This window comes from Chiloscyllium plagiosum, unplaced genomic scaffold (assembly GCF_037043375.1).
Source record: "Chiloscyllium plagiosum isolate Xiang-an unplaced genomic scaffold, Cpla_swu_hap1 HiC_scaffold_13, whole genome shotgun sequence".
Taxonomy (NCBI): domain Eukaryota; kingdom Metazoa; phylum Chordata; class Chondrichthyes; order Orectolobiformes; family Hemiscylliidae; genus Chiloscyllium; species Chiloscyllium plagiosum.
Window position 1 is genome coordinate 45,193,714 of NW_028270151.1, and position 18,329 is coordinate 45,212,042.

The 18,329-nt window shown below is 40.9% G+C and overlaps 1 long non-coding RNA gene across 1 annotated transcript in view; it reads right to left on the bottom strand.

The window, feature by feature from the left end:
• Positions 1-18,030, bottom strand: part of LOC148148312 (uncharacterized) — a 62,487-nt gene extending 44,457 nt beyond the window's left edge. Inside the window, exon 1 of the long non-coding RNA XR_015759028.1 lies at positions 17,880-18,030. This is a non-coding gene — a long non-coding RNA (uncharacterized LOC148148312). The remainder of the gene's footprint in view (positions 1-17,879) is intronic.
• Positions 18,031-18,329: the final 299 nt, after the last annotated feature.

Sequence of the window (18,329 nt, forward strand, 5' to 3'; positions counted from 1 at the left end):
GGATCCCTGACTATGAGGTTATCAATTATTCCTGATTCACTACATAGGACCAGATCTAGGATATCTTGCTCCCTCGTTGGTCCCATTACATGCTGTTCAAAAAAAAAATCACGAACTCCTCCTCAAGGCTACCCTGACAGAGCTGGTTTGACCAATCGACATGCAGATTAAAATCCCCCATGATAATAGCCATACCATTTTTGCAGGCATTAGTTATTTCCTTGTTTATTGCCCACCCCAAGGTGATGTTATGATTTGGTGGCCTATAGACTACACCTATCAGTGACTTTTGCTTCTTGGAATTCCTCATTTCCACCCAAATGGATTCAACCTCATGCTCCATAGAACCTATATCATCTCTCAGCACCATCCTGATATCGTCTTTGAATATCAGAGCCACACCACTTCCCTTGCATTCCTGTCTGTCCTTCCGAATAGTCTGGTATCCCTGGATATTTAATTTACAATCATGACCATTCTGCAACCATGTCTCCGTGGTGGCTACCAAATCATAATCGCTCACACAGGTCGCTTATTAACCTTGTTACAAATGCTATGAGCATTCAAGGAAAGTGCCTTTATGCTAGCATTCTTACTGTCATGATTCACAACATCTCTAATTTCTCCTGAGTTATCCTTCATTTTTGCTTCTTTCGTAATCTGCCTTGAACTTAAACCCTCCTGCATACACGCTAACCTGCAGCTTACCTTTTCGTTTATCACCATACTTCCTGTTGCTTTCCCTTTCCCTTCCCCGCAACTCACAAGTGTAAAGTCCGAGTGACCACCCTATTTATCCTTTTTGCTAGAACACTGGTTCCAGATCGGTTCAGGTGGTGACTGTCTCATTGGTACAGATCCCCTGGTTCCAAAACTGATGCCAATTCCCTATGAAATGGAATCCCTCTTTCCCACACCAGTCCCTTAGCCACATGTTTAGTTCTCTAACTTTCTTGTTCTTAAACCAATTTGTACGTGGCTCGGGCAGTAATCCAGAGATTATGACCCTTGAAGACCTGATCCTTAATTTCCTTCCCAATGCTCGATAATCCCCAAACATGTCCTTCATCCTACCCTTGCCAATGTTGTTAGCCCCAACGTTGACCACAACAACTGGATCCTCCCTCTCCCACTCCAATATCTTTTCAAGCCAGTCAGAGATGTCCTGCACCCTCGCACAGGGTAGGCAACACACTCTGTGGGACTCCTGATCCGGCTTGCAAACAATGCTATCTGTCACCCCAATTATAGAATCCCCTATAACTACACTTGGCTTTTTGCACCACCCTCTTGAATGGTCTTCTGCGCCATGGTGCCATGGTCAGTTGGGTCATCCTCCGAGCAGCCCTTTTCCTCATCCAGACAGGAAGCAAGCATCTCATACCTGTTGGGTAAGGTCAAAAGCTGAGGCTTCTCTACTCCTGACCTCAAGATCCCCCCACCTGCCTCACTTGCAGTCACACCATGTTGTCCCTGATCACTAACTGAATTTGAATTACTTGGATTTTTTTTAGATTACATTACAGTGTGGAAACAGGCCCTTCGGCCCAACAAGTCCACACCGACCCGCCGAAGCGAAACCCACCCATACCCCTACATTTACCCCTTACCTAACACTACGGGCAATTTAGCATGGCCAATTCACCTGACCCTGCACATCTTTTGGACTGTGGGAGGAAACCGGAGCACCCGGAGGAAACCCACGCAGACACGGGGAGAACGTGCAAACTCCACACAGTCAGTCGCCTGAGGCGGGAATTGAACCCGGGTCTCAGGCGCTGTGAGGCAGCAGTGCTAGCCACTGTGCCACCGTGCCACCAAATCTACTTAATCTACCAGGTGTGACTGCCTCCTGAAACAAAGGGTTCATGTAACTCTCCCCATCCCGGATGTACCACAGTGTTTGAAACTCAGATTCCAGATCATCAACTCTGGGCCAGAGTTCTTCCAGCAACCAACACTTATTGCAGATGTGGTCACTGCTGTTCACAATGGGATCAGCCAGCTCCCACATCATACAGCTTGGCAGCTGAACTGTATTGAAATAGCTATATTTTGAAATACGAAATTTGGTTTCTGACAGGAAATGTACAGGATTACATATTAGTTAAAGGGCCTTGTCTGCATGTGTCTAATAACCAATCAGTTGCATGCAGAACAGTAGATTATGGACACAATGACTCTACTCCCAAATAATGGTGAATCGGTTAACAAAGCACTGCAAAAATAGAAAAATGACCAAATATCTCATCCAAAATTTTAACTGCAAGACAAAAAGCTCACTAGTGAGTGGTGAGAGACTTATTTGCATGTACTAATCTTACCACATTCATATGCACTTTGCTATTTTACCTGCTAGTGAAGCAAAACTAGAATGCAACAATTCCTGACATGCAAATCTGAGTGGGTAGTTGGTGGATCGAGCTCACCACTTGCTCCTCAGGTCTCCATTTTGCTCAGCATTTTCCAACATCTCATGATATATTCTGGAGATTTTGTCTGTGGAGATTTTCATGACATGTGCACCAAATCATCAAGCATTTCTTCAACTCATTTATTATAAAATTCCCAACTTCAATATTGCATTATGGAGTGCACCGATACCTGGCACAGGGCCAGGCAGCCATCTCATGCATTAGAATAGAGTCCAGGGCTCTTAGCTTGCTCTGTTAGCATTTACACATTTTGCTTCTATTTAGATGCCCACAACACCTCTGCCTTCTCTTGCTTTCTTGCCTTGCCTTTTTTTGCACTTTATCACCTCATGCAGAACTTACAGGCTCACAGTATTGCCTTGCCTTTTGCCAAGACACCAAGCCAAGCAGCTTGTCGTGTTTGCTAGCAGTAATCAGTCACAGGATGTTACATGTTATTGTTTGGCACTATGTTATCTCAATGTGCTGGCAGCTCACACAGCAACCTCACTAAATTTGCATATACCAAATAGCCATGGCTCAAAGTCCAGAACGAGTAGTCTCAGTCAGGTTCCGGGGAAATATCATAGTCAGGATGTCCTTCACAGGCAGTCAAAGACATCATCCAGTTCATGGGCTTGGACATGGTTAGGAATCTGGGTGGTTATGATCAGAGACTCTGTATCCTTACATTTCAGGGAGTAGCCTGCAGTCAGTTCCTGCAGGTCCAGAGCAACTAGTCCAGGCATTAATGGTAAGTCAGTGAGGGAGCTGCATAGAGATTAGTCAAGGGTCTTGCCACTCATCAATTGGGGCTGTCCTTCCAAGTAAATCAGGGCATCTGTTCACTGAATGTAATGAGGGAGTATCATGGGCCACTGCTGCAGTGGAGAGGTTAGCAAAATCAGTCGTGGATAATGAAGGAAGCACGCTTGATTGCAGAGGGGCAAATAGTTGTACAGGAGTCAACTCAATATATAAGGGTAGAAGACAACTTGGCCTGGAAGGGCAGGGGGACAATGAAAGTGGGAGTTCATTGACAATCACCCCCACCACCCCTGGCTTCAATAGAAGTAAGTGCATAATTATGTTTGTCATAATTAAGCTGTATGCAGGGCTAAATAAAAGAGTTTGATGGGAACATGGGGAAAATCAAAGCTGATTTTCAAAGGGAGGGTAAAACAGAAAGAAGCATGAAGTTTGAGAAGGTCATCGAGATGAAGAGATTCATTCCATGAGTTGGTCCCTGTGTTGGCTTCTGTCCTCATCCAAATTGCAAGTGTACAATCAGAGGTAAAAATACCTACCACCAAAAGGGGAGTGGGTAGGGTAAATTTTTTCATCTGCGATGGAGTGAACTTTATTTGTGAATATTGTGAGGGTCTTTCCAAATGTGAACAAGAACACACAATTTAAGTCAAAGACATCTGTTATCAGAAAGTTCTGAATGTAACCCTCATGCTCAAGCATTGCCTAACTGTCTCAACTGAAAATCCTGAACAGAAGCAATCTTAATCATCTTATTAGTCATTACAAATGACTTCTTGTAAAGACTGAGAAGCAGAAGTAAGGCCAGGGTAGCTATAAGGTTTTACCCAAGTCTACAATAGACAATCACCTTCTAAGATTTTATAACCTGCACAACCTGCACCTTAGGCTGTAAAGTGTGCACATATATATGCAATGATGCCTTTCTTGGGTATTATGGAGGTGAGAGGGATGGGGGAGCAGAATTTCTCATTCTTCCAATCACATCTGAAATCTCCTATTATATGTTGGTCAAATGTTTTGAGCAGCATCCATCTGAATCAGGTCAATGATGTGAAAGGTCCTCTCTGAGGCTTCCTATTGCATCCCTTGTTGGAGACCTCCATGGTGTTTTGAGGGTGCTATTTCTATGTCATTTGCATGTACTGTGACTGCTGAGTGATCACATTACTGAGAAGCTGCTTTGTTTCTGATATTGACCACAAGGGCTCATGGGAACGGTCCCAGGTGGATTCAGGCACAAGACAAAACTATTGTCCCCTCTGTGGCTGCTGCAACCCAGGCATGATTTAAAGATGCCGGTTTTGGACTGGGGTGTATAAAGTTAAAAATCACACAACACCAGGTTACAGTCCAACAGGTTTAATTGGAAGCAGTAGCTTTCAGAGTGCCGCTCCTTCATCAGGTGGTTGTGGAGTATACAATTTTAAGACACAGAATTTATAACAAAAGTCTACAGTGTGATGTAACTGAAATTATACATTGAAAAATACCTTGGTTGTTTGTTAAGTCTCTCATCTGTTAGAATACCGTGTTAGTTTCACTTCTTTCATATGTAGATCACAAAACGTTTTTTAAAAATTACATTCTCAGGTGAACTTTAACAATTGGTGTCAGCCCAGATAATGTGTTGAAGGTGTTAAGCCCCATGGGTGCTGTTGTCTGTGACGTACTGTTTAGACTGATTCTAATCTAAAAAAATGAGTTTACAGAGTTTTACATGAATTCATGCAGTTTTGAGCAAAGTACAAGTTCACCCCACAAATGTATATGTGTATGTGTGCATATGGGTTTGTGCGTGTGTCTGGGGTGGGGGGTTTGAGTGTCTGTGAGAGAGAGTGCGTATGTGTGTGTGTGATTGTAAAGGGGTCTACATCTGTGAGAGGGTGCATATGTGAGTATGGGAGTGTGTATGTCTGTAGGAGTGTGTGAGAGTGTCTGTGTGTAGGAGTGTCTCTGTGTGTGTGTATAGGAAGGCCTGTATATGTTTGTGTGTGTGTGCAGGAGTGCATGTGTGTGTAGGAGTGCCTGTGTGTGTGAGTATATAGTGCAATGGTGGTCACCTATACTGTGATATGAACACAAGGTCCCGGGAGCTGTGGAAAGGGTATGTACTTGTCATAGAGTCACACAGCACAGAAACAGACCCTTCGGTCCAACCAGTCCATGCTCACCACAATCCCAAAGTAAACTAGTCCCACTTGCCTGAGCCTGGCCCAGACCCCTCCAAACATTTCTTATTCATGTACTTATCTAAATGTTTTTATGAAACATTGTAACTGTAGCCACATTCACTACTTCCTCTGGAAGTTCATTCCCCACACGAACCTCTCTCTGTGTAAAAAAAAAATTGCCTCTCATATGTTTTTGAAACTTTTTTCCTCTCACCTTAAAAATAGGCACCCTAGTCTTGAAATCTCCCATTCTAGGGAAAATACACCTGCCATCACTTTATCAATACCTCTCATTATTTTATAAACCTCTATAAGGTGACCTCTCAACCTCCTATTTTCCAGTGAAAAAGTCCCAGCCTATCCAGCCTCTCTGTATAACTCAAATTCTCCATTCTCTGCAACATTCTGGTAAATCTCTTCTGTACCATCTCCAATTTAATAATATCCTTCCTATAATAGGGTGACCAGTTATTCCAGAAGAGGCCTCACCAATCTCCTGTACAACCTCAACATAACATCCCAACTCCCATATTCAAAGGTCTGAGCAATAAAGGCAAGTGTGCCAAATGCCTTCTTAACTATCTTATCTATATGTGATGCAAACTTCAACGAATTATGTACCTGAACCTCTAGGTTTCACTGTTAGAACTTTGTCTACTAAAGAGGGCTTGCCTCACCAGCTTTATTCCTGTGGTTTATATATGAAGCCAATGGCAGAAATCCTGGGAGGTTCCAGCAGTGGTGAATTATTTTCCATGCTGCTGGGTGCATGCCGTGGTGCTGTAGAGATGTGGTGCATATATAATGAGGTGAGCAGCAGAGTTTTACTTGAGATAATTAATTACACTTCATGAAATTCCACAAATTTAGCACTTAGCCAGGTTTTTTTGTTAAAATTCAGTCCCATGGTATTATTTTGTGTAGAACTTTGGTTTAACCCTCATGCTAACATTTGCAAACTCCACATTCTAGCCAATCCCATGTCTTAACACCAAAGCTAAACATGTTTGACAGATTATAGAACCTCTGCTCTAACCTGACCACCAACCAATTTCAATGGTTCATTGACTAGTTGCTCTGATGTAAGTATACATTTTGTTTTGGAAATTTTCTATCCATGGCAAAACTTAACTAGTCTGCAAAGAGTAGCTCTGACTGGTGTTGCAGATTTTTTGTTGTTGTTGCTTTTTGATCATTTAAATGCATCTGATCAAATAAGTTGCTTCCAGATAAATGGAGTAAACAGGCAGGACACTGAAAGAACACAGCAAGCCAGGCAGCATCAGGAGGTGGAGAAGTCGACGTTTTCGGTGTAACCCAATATATGCTCCAGATAAGGAATCTGACATAGCTTCCTCCAGAAATTGAACAGGATTCACAGATGAGAATTTAGAAATGGGTTAAAAGGAATTACAAGCTATGATAAGAGAGAGGAGGAATGGTAGGGAGACAAACTCTCAGTAGGAAACCATATGAAGTGAGAGCACATCAACCAAAAGATATTTCATTTCTTCAGTTTTCAGTGCATCATGTAGAATAGAGCTACCATCACTGTCACTTTATTCTGAAGCAATTCCCTGCTCTATCTCTAATTGAACCAGCATGGCAAATGAAAGGCTGATTATTTGGCGGCAAGGATTATTCACTCATGACAAGGCTCATGCTCAGTCCAGAACTCATACACAGTGGCACAGCAAGCTATGCTACCACTATTGGTGTCCTCAAACAACCCTTCTTTCTGGGCTGCACCTAAAGAATACTACAGTCCTCAGCTGAATAGGTACCAAAATACAGGTATGGTGCTGCAAGCTGCACAGTCTGATTGTATTGAGGGCCGATCAGAAGAGATGTTGGAGGAGGAAGAAATCAAATAAGAAAATAGAGGAATGCTATAACTTTCTGCTTGGGCTCTATGAAGATGACCATGCAATTAAGTATTTAATATGTGATACACATAATCTTAACCTCATCTCCCCATTCACCAACAGCCCCATTCTCCTTATCTTTCTTCTATCATGGACTTGCATGTTCTATGTTTTAGAATCATTAGATAGCTGATGGTTAGACAAGATCATTCACATCTGCCTTCTGACCATACTTTGTGCTATAGATGATATCCCTGTCCATTTATGTTGTACAAAAATGTAGCAGTCAATGCAAAAAATATGATTTTGTTGCTCAATACTTTATGATTGCTCATTTGATATTACATACCACACATTCTGCAAAACGTTTTGAGAATGAATAATGGGCGATGATGAGAAATGGTTCAGTCTTCACACAGGTAAGTCAATAGCTTTCTAGTGGCTTACACGGTCTGTTCTGGGATACTGAATGAACTTAAAATTGCTCTAATTGTGTCAGCTAAGTTTTTGAATAGTGAAGATTTAGAAAAGTAATCTGTCACAAGGAGTTAAACTTCCCCATGCACTGTGAATGGGTCTATTGCTAGTTTAGTGCAAGGAAGGGATGTAACATCATGTGGATGAACAGTTTCCCTCTGTTGCTGAAATTGATACATTTGGAATGCCTCACATGCATTCATGAATCCTGGATTATGGCTCTTGCTCAGCTTGTGAAATTTGCCTTTCTATGATATTATGATGTTGTACCAACTTGTGAGTCACTATGTCTTGATCTGGAGTCTGGTTTGGCCTTTGGAAGCAAACTTCCTGCAGATGCATATTCAATATCCTTTGGTGCCAGATGCTTTATTTACATTAAGAAAAGCTGGATAGCTTTTGGGTAAGTGCTACAAACTGCATCTGTTATAGATTCTGTTGGCTTGATATGAGTTGCTGATGGTAGCAATAGAATTGGCTATACCTAAAGCACGCAGTTATCGCTATGGCTTTGTACTTGCCTCTATTCATAAGTGACACATTGCTGGTAAGACCCATTTTCTTGCCAAGGAGTTCCTTCCAAAAGGCTTTAATTTTCGTGTTTGCAATGAATTCATTGGCTTTCTGTTTGTTCTTCATTGGAAAAGTCACATTCAAGCCTTTGCTGCAGTATCTTCCTTAAAAATGTGTTGCTGGAAAAGCGCAGCAGGTCAGGCAGCATCAAAGGAACAGGAGAATTAACCTTTCAGGCATAAGCCCTTCTTAAGGAAAGGCTTTTCTCCTGTTCCTTTGATGCTGTCTGACCTGCTGCGCCTTTCCAGCAACACATTTTTAAGCTCTGATTTCCAGCATCTGCAGTCCTCACTTTATCCCTGCAGTATTTTCCTGTCTGGACAATAGTCTCTTGGGTTGCTTTTTGCATGACTTGAGTTGCAGTCTTGTTTTACTGAATATTATTTTTATCATGATCTAATCTTCAAAAACCTTTCAAATATTTTGTAGATAATTCTAATTATTCATAGTACTGAGTGTATTAATTTTGCATAGCCTCCTCTTCTTGATGAGTAGCAAGTTTTTGTAATGCTTTTTCTTGGTATCCTCTGCCACTTGGTGTGTAAAATGGAACTACATGCATTGTTTACATGTCATAATGCAGCAACAGTTTATTGCATGCCCAATCTATATTTACATGTTCACCTCTCATTTCTCTTTGCAAGTCTTTGGTTTTATTTTGGAAGGAGAGTGCAGTGCAGCATTTGTTTATTTCTTTTATTGGTTTTGTTTTTCTCTCCTCTCACCTTTCCAGTTTTTGGTTTCCTTTTTATGTTGCTGCTTCTTTAATCATCTGGGTGATTTTCTAACTAAAGATCGAAGAAGCATGGGCTTGTAGTTTAATGTTTGTAGTTGCCAATTTCTGCCTGTAGTAGCATTCACAACAAGAAGTGATGGCATCACACTGACTTCCTTCGACATGTGTGCTGATTTTAAGGTAGAAAATATTAACCAAGGTCTGACATAGATAAACTTTCTAAATGTAGAAAGTTGCTGTTCATTTATTTTCTAAATTGCATTTTAGAGACGTGCTGTCAGGACCATTTAACTGTCATCTTTTAAAAAATCACGCCAGCAGGCTCTTGGGCCTTTTTAAAGAGAGAAAAAGAGAGGCAGAATGCTATGTATCTGTACTAACTTTGTACCTTTCTTTGTATTCATAAATTCAGCTTTTTTGGTTTGAAGTAAAGGGACTATTAGATATTTATTGTATCTTGAAACAGTTTTAAATTTAAAAAAATGAAGTTTGTCATTTGAAAAAAAAAGAATTATCGATGCTGGAAATCAGAAATAAATCAGAAATTGCTGGGAAATCTCAGCAGGTCTGGCAGCATCTGTGGACAGAAAGCAGAGCTAATGTTTCAGGTCTAGTGACCCTTCCTCAGAACCATTGTCTTTGGTTAGTCAATGCCCTATCTAAAGATCTGTATAGCTATCTGCACCCAGCTATCTGTACAAAGCTGGTGTTCAGTTAATTTTCAGTTAGTTATTCAAAAGTCTGCCATAAAGACATTGAGTCATTTTCTTTTAAAATGGCCATTGCTGCTGACCATGATATGGGGTTGCCTAGGGAATGTATTTTACCTAATATAGCAAAGCTTACATTATTACTCACAGCATATGAAAATAGGTATGGATATCAAAGTACTGAAGAATCCAAAGATATTTATTACAACTGGCTATTCCATACATGGACATCAATGTCTGGGCTAATATTAAGCTATTAGGCTGTATACAGAACAACATATTTCTTGGAGCATGTCATATTTTTAGTGATCTGATGTAAAATGCTTATGAGACATTTATGCTCTTAGATTACATGCTGTGATATGGTAATTATATCATGAAATGTCTCGTAAAGATATCGTGGCATATTGTGTCTATTAAAGGTCAACTGCCATATTGACTATGAGGCATAGCACAAAATGACACACCGCTTGCAGCCACAGGCTGAAATATTTAGGATGTCTTTAAGTTGTTCTCGATTTTTAACCTCCAAAGACAGCAGATGCATGAGAATACCAGCTGTATGTTCCCCTCTAAGCCATGCATCATCCTGACTTGGATCAATATTACCATTCCTTCACCATCACTGGGTCAAACTCTCTCCTAATAGCACTCTGTGTATATCTATACCACATGGAGTGCAGCGGTTCAAGAAGGCTGACTACTACCACTTTCTCAAGGCAATTAAGAAGGGAAACAAATACTGACCTAGTCAGCAACATAAATATCTCATGAACAAATATAAAACATATCTTCATGGCCTGTTTGTTGATGTATGCACTGCACCGACTAAACTACAATAATTGTTGAAAGACATAGCAAGCACTGATTTAAACTCTTTGGCTTTATCTCATTTAATCTTCAGCAGGTATACAAATGCAATACTGATGCTAAGGAGTTACATTATGAAGTCAGGTTGAAATGAATTTCTTTGAATACAGTATGTTAAAAGACAATTTAACTGATCATTTACAATCATTAAAGTATTTTGTAGTGTAGATAGAGGGAAATTATTTCCTGTGGCAGAAAAGTGCAACTTAACCATAAAATTAGAGCTGAAGCATTCAAGAGTGATTTTAAAAAGCATTTCTTTGTACAAAAAGGTTGGCATAAATGTGAAACTGTTTCCCCAATAAAACCACCGAGGGTGGGTCAATTGAAAATGTCAGAACAGAGATCAATAGATTTTTGTCATATTCAAGAATATTAAGAAACAATTGGTAAATGGAGTAGGACAGAGATCATCCAATGTTTAATTGAAAGCCTGAGATGTTTAATTGCCTACTCCTGATCCTAATTATCCATGTGAGCAGGCTTGTACTGTTGGGACTGTGCCTGTGCCATGCTCTTAAATATTGTTTGCACTTCACTCTTGCTGTAATGAACTAAACGTTAATGGAGGTGGATTCTTTAGGTGGGTGCCATGGAGTTTGGAGATAGAAGTTTCCTAGCATGTTTAGGTTTTGGCAGGTTCCCAAAAAGATGCCAACATGATTGGCAGGTTAGCCTTTAAGTCAGATAAGGAGGAATCTGGAGTAGGCTGCATGACCAATTAGATGTGATCCTTAATTCCGTGGAAGGTGCTAATCTGAGTTCTCAAATTCCAGTGGGTAGAAAGGGGTGCCCACCTGATCTCCGACTGGGTAATTTTTGCATGGGATTTAAATTAGTGGGGACCCTGGTCAGCTTGCAGTAAGTGCCCTATTCCTCTTTTCCTAAAGGCATTGCTGTCTTAACCTTTCTCCAGCTTCAGGTTTTCTAAGGTTTGACAAACAGGTCAAATCAGAGGCTGGTCTCAAAACGTTAATGTGAAGCTCAGGAAGCAAATGAAATGTTGTCATTTATTTCAAGGCGAGTGGGATATTTAAATAAAATATTTTGCTCTATGCTGGGCCTTAGTGAAACTACATTGGGAGTACTGTGTGCATTTTTGGCCTTCTTGTTTGAAGATAGAGTTTTATTAGAAGTAGTTCAGAGAAGGTTCATTTGATTGATTTTTGGTTTGAAGCGATGATCTTATGTGGAAAGATTGAACAGGTCTAGCTTTTAGATGTTTGAAAAAGGTACAAGGTGATCTGATTGAATTATTGAATGGACTGGACAGGATGGATGTTTTTTACTATGTATGAGACCAGAATTAAGGGACATAGTTTAAAAATAAGAGGTCTCCTATTTAGTTCAGAGATGAGAGATCTTTCATTCAGGGTTGTGAGGACGTGAGAGTTGCTTCCTCGTAAATCAATGGAGATTGGGTCAGCAAACATATTGAAGGTTGAGTTAGATAGATACAAAACAGAAATTGCTGGAGAAACCAGCAACATCTGTGGAGACAACGCAGAGTTAACATTGCAGGTACAGTGATCCTTCTTCAGAATACAGCCTTGTACATCACAAAGGTACTTGGGATCTTCAGTGGATTTAAAATGTGAAGAATGAAACTCCAATGGGGTAAGTCTGAAGAAGGATCACTCGACCTGAAACGCTAACTCTGACATCTCTCCACAGATGCTGCAGATCTGCTGAGTTGCTTCAGCAATTTCTGTTTTTGTTTCTGATTTCCAACATCCACAATTTTTTGTTTTTATTTAGTTAGATGCTTGCTAGTTTACAGTGGGTCGGGGGTGGGGGAGCTGGGAGACGTGAAAGTAGAGTGGAATCCATATTCCACTCAACCACGATATTAACAAATGAGAGAGTAAACATGCAGGTCCTGAAGGCCCATTCCTTCTTCTAATTAGTTTCTTAGAAATTGTTTTCATTAAATTATTTAAATTGACATCTCACTTGCTGAGGGCCAACCTTTTTGTCTCATCTCCATTTAATCCAGAAATCGATGGGTTAGTGTATGGTAAAGTTGCAGATTAGATTTTTACATTGTTAAATCAACCCCAACCTATCCTGTTTTTTTTTGATTAGTTGTTAAAATTCAGCCAAATCATACACTTGGGAAACACTGTGTACCTGTTCAACATGGGACTTGAGTGAATCAGAAATCTTAATACATACACATTTACTGCAATTGAATTAAAATTTTACTTCTGTGTAAAAAACCAGCTGATTGATCCTGTCAGTAGGTTTGCAGAAAACTAATTTCACTTTGCCAATTATCAAGCTGTCAAAAAAAAGTTCCCTATGTGACCCTTATGACTGTGCAGTAGATGCAGACTTGAATTCAAAACAATTTGAAAAATGTTGCTGTAATTTCTTCAGTAATCCAAATCTGAATTCTTTCCACTTTGTCTATAAATATAAAGCATTCTTCACAATGATTTATGAAATAGATAACAAAGGTTGAATGTTGTCCTGTCATAAAACAAATTTCAGTGCGTTGTGCAGGTAGCAACTATCTGCCTTCAAAAAAAAACTGATAAGAATAAATTTCCCGTGCAACAGATATGCCTCCATCAGTGAACTCAAGATGTAGTCATTGCATTCATGAAAAGGTGACATAAAAGCAAAATTTAATTTCATTTTATTTCAAAATTTGCTTCAAAATTTTAAGGAAGATTACATCAACATCAAGTTACAATCCACGGCCAGGACCCTGACGCCCAGAACATTTACAAAGTTCTACCCTGTGTCCTGTTGCTGACTTTAAATACAGTGTTGAAAATGTGTTGCTGGAAAAGCGCAGCAGGTCAGGCAGCATCCAAGGAGCAGGAGAATCGACGTTTCGGGCATGAGCCCTTCTTCAGGAATGAGGAAAGTGTGTCCAGCAGGCTAAGATAAAAGGTAGGGAGGAGGGATTTGGGGGAGGGGCGTTGGAATTTCATAGGTGGAGGGAGGTCAAGGTGAGGATGATAGACCGGAGTGGGGTGGGGGCGGAGAGGTCAGGAAGAAGATTGCAGGTTAGGAAGGCGGTGCTGAGTTTGAGGGATTTGACTGAGACAAGGTGGGGGGAGGGGAAATGAGGAAACTGGAGAAATCTGAGTTCATCCCTTGTGGTTGGAGGGTTCTCAGGCAGAAGATGAGGCGCTCTTCCTCCAACCGTCGTGTTGCCATGGTCTGGCGATGGAGGAGTCCAAGGACCTGCATGTCCTTGGTGGAGTGGGAGGGGGAGTTAAAGTGTTGGGCTACGGGGTGGTTGGGTTGCTTGGTCCGGATGTCCCAGAGGTGTTCTCTGAAACGTTCCGCAAGTAGGTGGCCTGTCTTTCCAGCAACACATTTTCAGCTCTGATCTCCAGCATCTGCAGTCCTCACTTTCTCCTCTTTAAATACAATGTGCTGATTACCTAAGGAGTGAACTTTATGCTCACATAGCAACATGAGGTAAGGCCTGAGTAGGGGGTGGGGGGCGCACATATGAATTAAGAAACCTTTGAAAATGCAGGAGAAAACCACCCAGGACATGTCTTTCACTGAGGTGATGGGAGAAGAAAGTAACCCAACAGCCAGCATTTGAATATGCTGGCATCCATGGGTAGCTACAAGGTTTTTGGTGCTTCTCTGGTGGCATTAACTAAGGCAATGTCTGACAGGCAAAGAGATATTGTTCCTGGCGTCCAGCAAAAGAAATCCACTCACAGAGACCAAAGAAGTGTGAATGGAGGTCGCTACATAGATCAGCAGAAGAGATTGTCCACTGACACGTGAGTCCAGTGTTGTAAAAAAAAGTCAATGAGCTGATAATATCTGGAAAGGTGAGGGGTAAGCAACATCCAATTGACATTTACATTCAGTATGCAGCAGCATTCACATGATCTGAGCAGATAAAGGGCCCATTGTTCCCTTACGTTGCCAAATTAAGTGACTAGTTGAATCTCTAAAAGGTTAGGAAGCTTAACAAATGGCTAGAAACTGAGAATGGAGAATCACTGAAGGACATCCCTGCTCATGTCAATGTTATGTTGGAAGAGGTGAGGGAGGACAGCCTATTTAAACATCATTCATTCCTCATCCTGCAGGTAAAGACAGCTCACCGCATATGTGGTGGCAGCCCACATTCTCATCATGAATTTACAGTGTTTCTAATGTCCTTACCAAGGAGGAGGATGAGGGTGTCCCAGCTCGGCTCTATCCAGTGTCCTCAGCAAGCAAGGATTTCATACAGGGCCGTGAAAGTGTTTTTGTTTCAGATTTCCAGCATCCAAAGTTTCTTTGCTTTATTATACCTTATAACTGTTTGTCATTTATTTTTAATCTGATGCAGTTTAATTAACCAAAAGAAATGTGAAAAATCACACAAAAAGCACTAGTGTGCTTCCAATTAAACCTGTTGGACTATAGCCTGGTGTTGTGTGATTTTTAACTTTGTACACCCCAGTCCAACACCGGCATCTCCAAATCAAAAGAAATGTGATATGTGTGAGATTAAAAAAAAAGTTGTGTTGAGCAGGGGATTAAAAAGAGAAAACCCTAAGACCACGCCTCACCCCCATCGTAATGAGTAATACATGCATCTGAGAAGCATGAGAATCGATGTTTGATTTATTCCTGATGAAGAGCTTATGCCTGAAACGTCGATTCTCCTGCTCCTCGGATGCTGTCTGATCTGCTGTGCTTTCCCAGCTCAGTCTACTCTCGACTCTGATCTCCAGCATCTGCAGTCCTCACTTTCTCCTTGAGGATTTCATATAGCCTACATCATCACACCATTCTGCTATACATTTCTACCAGCCCAGACATAATTACCTTGGTTGGGTCTAAACCTAGCTGAAAAAGGGGAGCATTATGTGAGCAGCCCATCACAAGCAAACAAGAGGAGTCTTTGAGCAATCCCATTGTAGAGCCAACAACATATCCAGTGATACTTTCCTCAATTAAAATGTTAGGACCTGAGAGTCACAAAGACTTGGATCAACCTGGAGCATCTGAGGCAGATATGTTTCTGAATGTCAGATATGCCTAATTCATTGAGGGGCTTTCTGTGGTCAATGGAGGCCAAACTTCTGAGGTAAAACTTCTAAGGTTAAACTAGTCACCTACTTTGTGTTCCATGATGTTTCAGGACATTAAGCAGATGAATTACTCATTACAATGGGAGTGAGGAGTGGTGTTAGGATCTTCTCTGTTTAATCCCCTGCCCAGAACTTTTTTTTAATGCTCACATCTATCACATTTCTTTTGATTAATAAAACTGGTTAATTGGTCAGATTAAAAATAAATGACAGACAATTATAAGATATAAAAAAACAGAGAACTTTGGATGCTGGAAATCTGAAACAAAAACAATAATTGCTGGAGAAACTCAGCAAGTCTGGCAGCATCTGTTCTGAAGTTCAGCACACCTGCATGCTCTTGTACTTTATATCTGTAATCATGAAAACTAAAAGACTTTATGCCTTATTAACAGCTTGTCCTACCTGCTCCCCTCCCCCACCCCAAATGACAAATGACTTTTAACTGATTGGATGTTCCTCACTGTCACTGTCCTGAAATTCCATCCCGAAGGGAAGTGTGGGTGTACCAATACCACAAGGATTGCAGCAAGTCAAAAAGACCCAAATGTTAGGAATGGATAATAAATGCTGACTCTACCAATGAAACCCCTGTCCTGGGGGGAAAAAGTGCTGTATGGTTTCTGTAGAATTCATTGTATGAATTCTGATCCTAAAGAGTATTAATAGCTCAAAATCATTTCTGGGGAGTTTCTGAAAGGTTTTGGATTCCTAGCCCAATGCTCCAAATAATAATGCAAAGTTTCTTTTGAGGTTATCACATGGGGCATTTTAAACCATGAAGACATCCAAATGCAATCTCTCTCCAACTCACTTTTACACACGTTGTTAGAGACGGTTTATTTCAAAAATAGTGAAGTAGTTTGTAATGTCACAATTCATAAGTTTTAAATCTGAGGATGAAATAAATTCTCCAAAGTCCACCTCGATACACATTCTCTTTCCTTCATTCCATTCTCTCTTCACCCGAACACTAACTTTCCCAGCTCCCAGATGCAGTTCCCCCCTGTGATATTCACTTAATTTCCAAGGACAGTGTGTCTCTCTGACCTTCACCTTCCAGTTCACCAGAGCCAACCTGTCTCCAAATTCACAGAAACACTTGACTTCTGTTATTTTGTTTGCTCATGTGAAGAAGTGACTGAGCTATTTTCCTCATGACTTATAGTAGTTTTAAGCAAAGAAAACACTCAATAAGCTGAAAAAATAAAAGCTAACTTTTCCACATTTTATATCAATTCTAAAGGCAAGCCTCGTTAGCTCTTCCTATTTTGAGCTTCTCAAATTCGAACAAAAGATCTTTGTCTTGTCTTGAGCTATCACTACCAATTCAACATCTCTTCTGCCAAATGACGAAAATACAAGCCGCAATAAAATAACAAATGCTTTGCTCATGTGTGGTACTTTAGTAGTTGTGCACTGAACTTGAAATATAGAGGTCATGAGTTCAAATGCCGCCATGGTAAATTTAAAATTGAATGCAGTCAATCAGGTAATTTGTGGACTAGCATGTTACCTTGGTCATGTTTGGAAGAGGCATTTTTCTTCCAGGCCCTCCACTTCATCATGCTGTAGTCCACTTTGTATTGCCATTTTGTGCAAGATATAGCAAACATCCAAAATGAGACACTCCGTCTGATTCATACCAGAAGACATGATCCAAACGGTGAAGTATATCTTCAAGATAGCAGTGATCTGCTCAATGAGCAATGTATTCTTGGTTGGGTGTCAGATGGGCACCTTCTCAGCCTGTCCCCAGCAGCCATCCACAGAATATGAATGGTGACCTGAAGAGGTGCAGCACTTGGACTCCTGCAGGATGAAGGAATCATAAAGCTGTATGGGACTGAGCTGACAGCTGAAAGATACACTTTCTTTTGGTCACTGATCAACTGGACCTTCATTGAGTGGAAACTTTCTTTGACCAGGAATTTGCCTGGTTAGCTATGAAGGCTACATGGGTACAGTTGATGACCCTTTGGACCTCGCTGCCTGGTTACCACGCTTGGCAAGTTATTGGCTTAGCACAAAGAGGAAATGAGTCCAATCAGTACCAACTAACCTCTAACTTTATTAGTACAGTTAAAACAGATATACAATTCACACTGTTTGATTAAGAAAAGGTTAACGGCAGGCATGCAATTCATACAAGGCTAAAATGCATGTGCACACCCATTAGGTTTCTCTGACACTCCCTGAACAGTCAAAGAATTTAAAAGCTATTACCTGGAATAAGAGCTCATGCTGCCCAGGAGATCTCTCCAAGGTCTTCGATGTAATTTCCATGCTTCCGAGCATGGAGTCTTCAACTTGCATGAATGTTGACCTCCCAAGGTTTTGCTGCTGACACTTCTAAAATCCTTCATTTTTATCCTTATCTTCCCGAACTGTGGTGCTTTTCCTTGTTGTTTCTTAGCTCCTCTGACGAGCCTGGATCTTTGAGGAGAAAGTGAGGTCTGCAGATGCTGGAGATCAAAGTTGAAACTTTATTGCTGGAACAGCACAGCAGGTCAGGCAGCATCCAGGGAACAGGAGATTGGATCTTTTCATTATTGGCTCACTCCAAGGCACCATTCAAATAAGTTCATTACTCTTCTGCCAAATAAGGATTTACACTTTCTATCATTCCTCTGAGCTGACCCTGTTCAAGCCAGCACATGACAGTTGCTTGGGTTC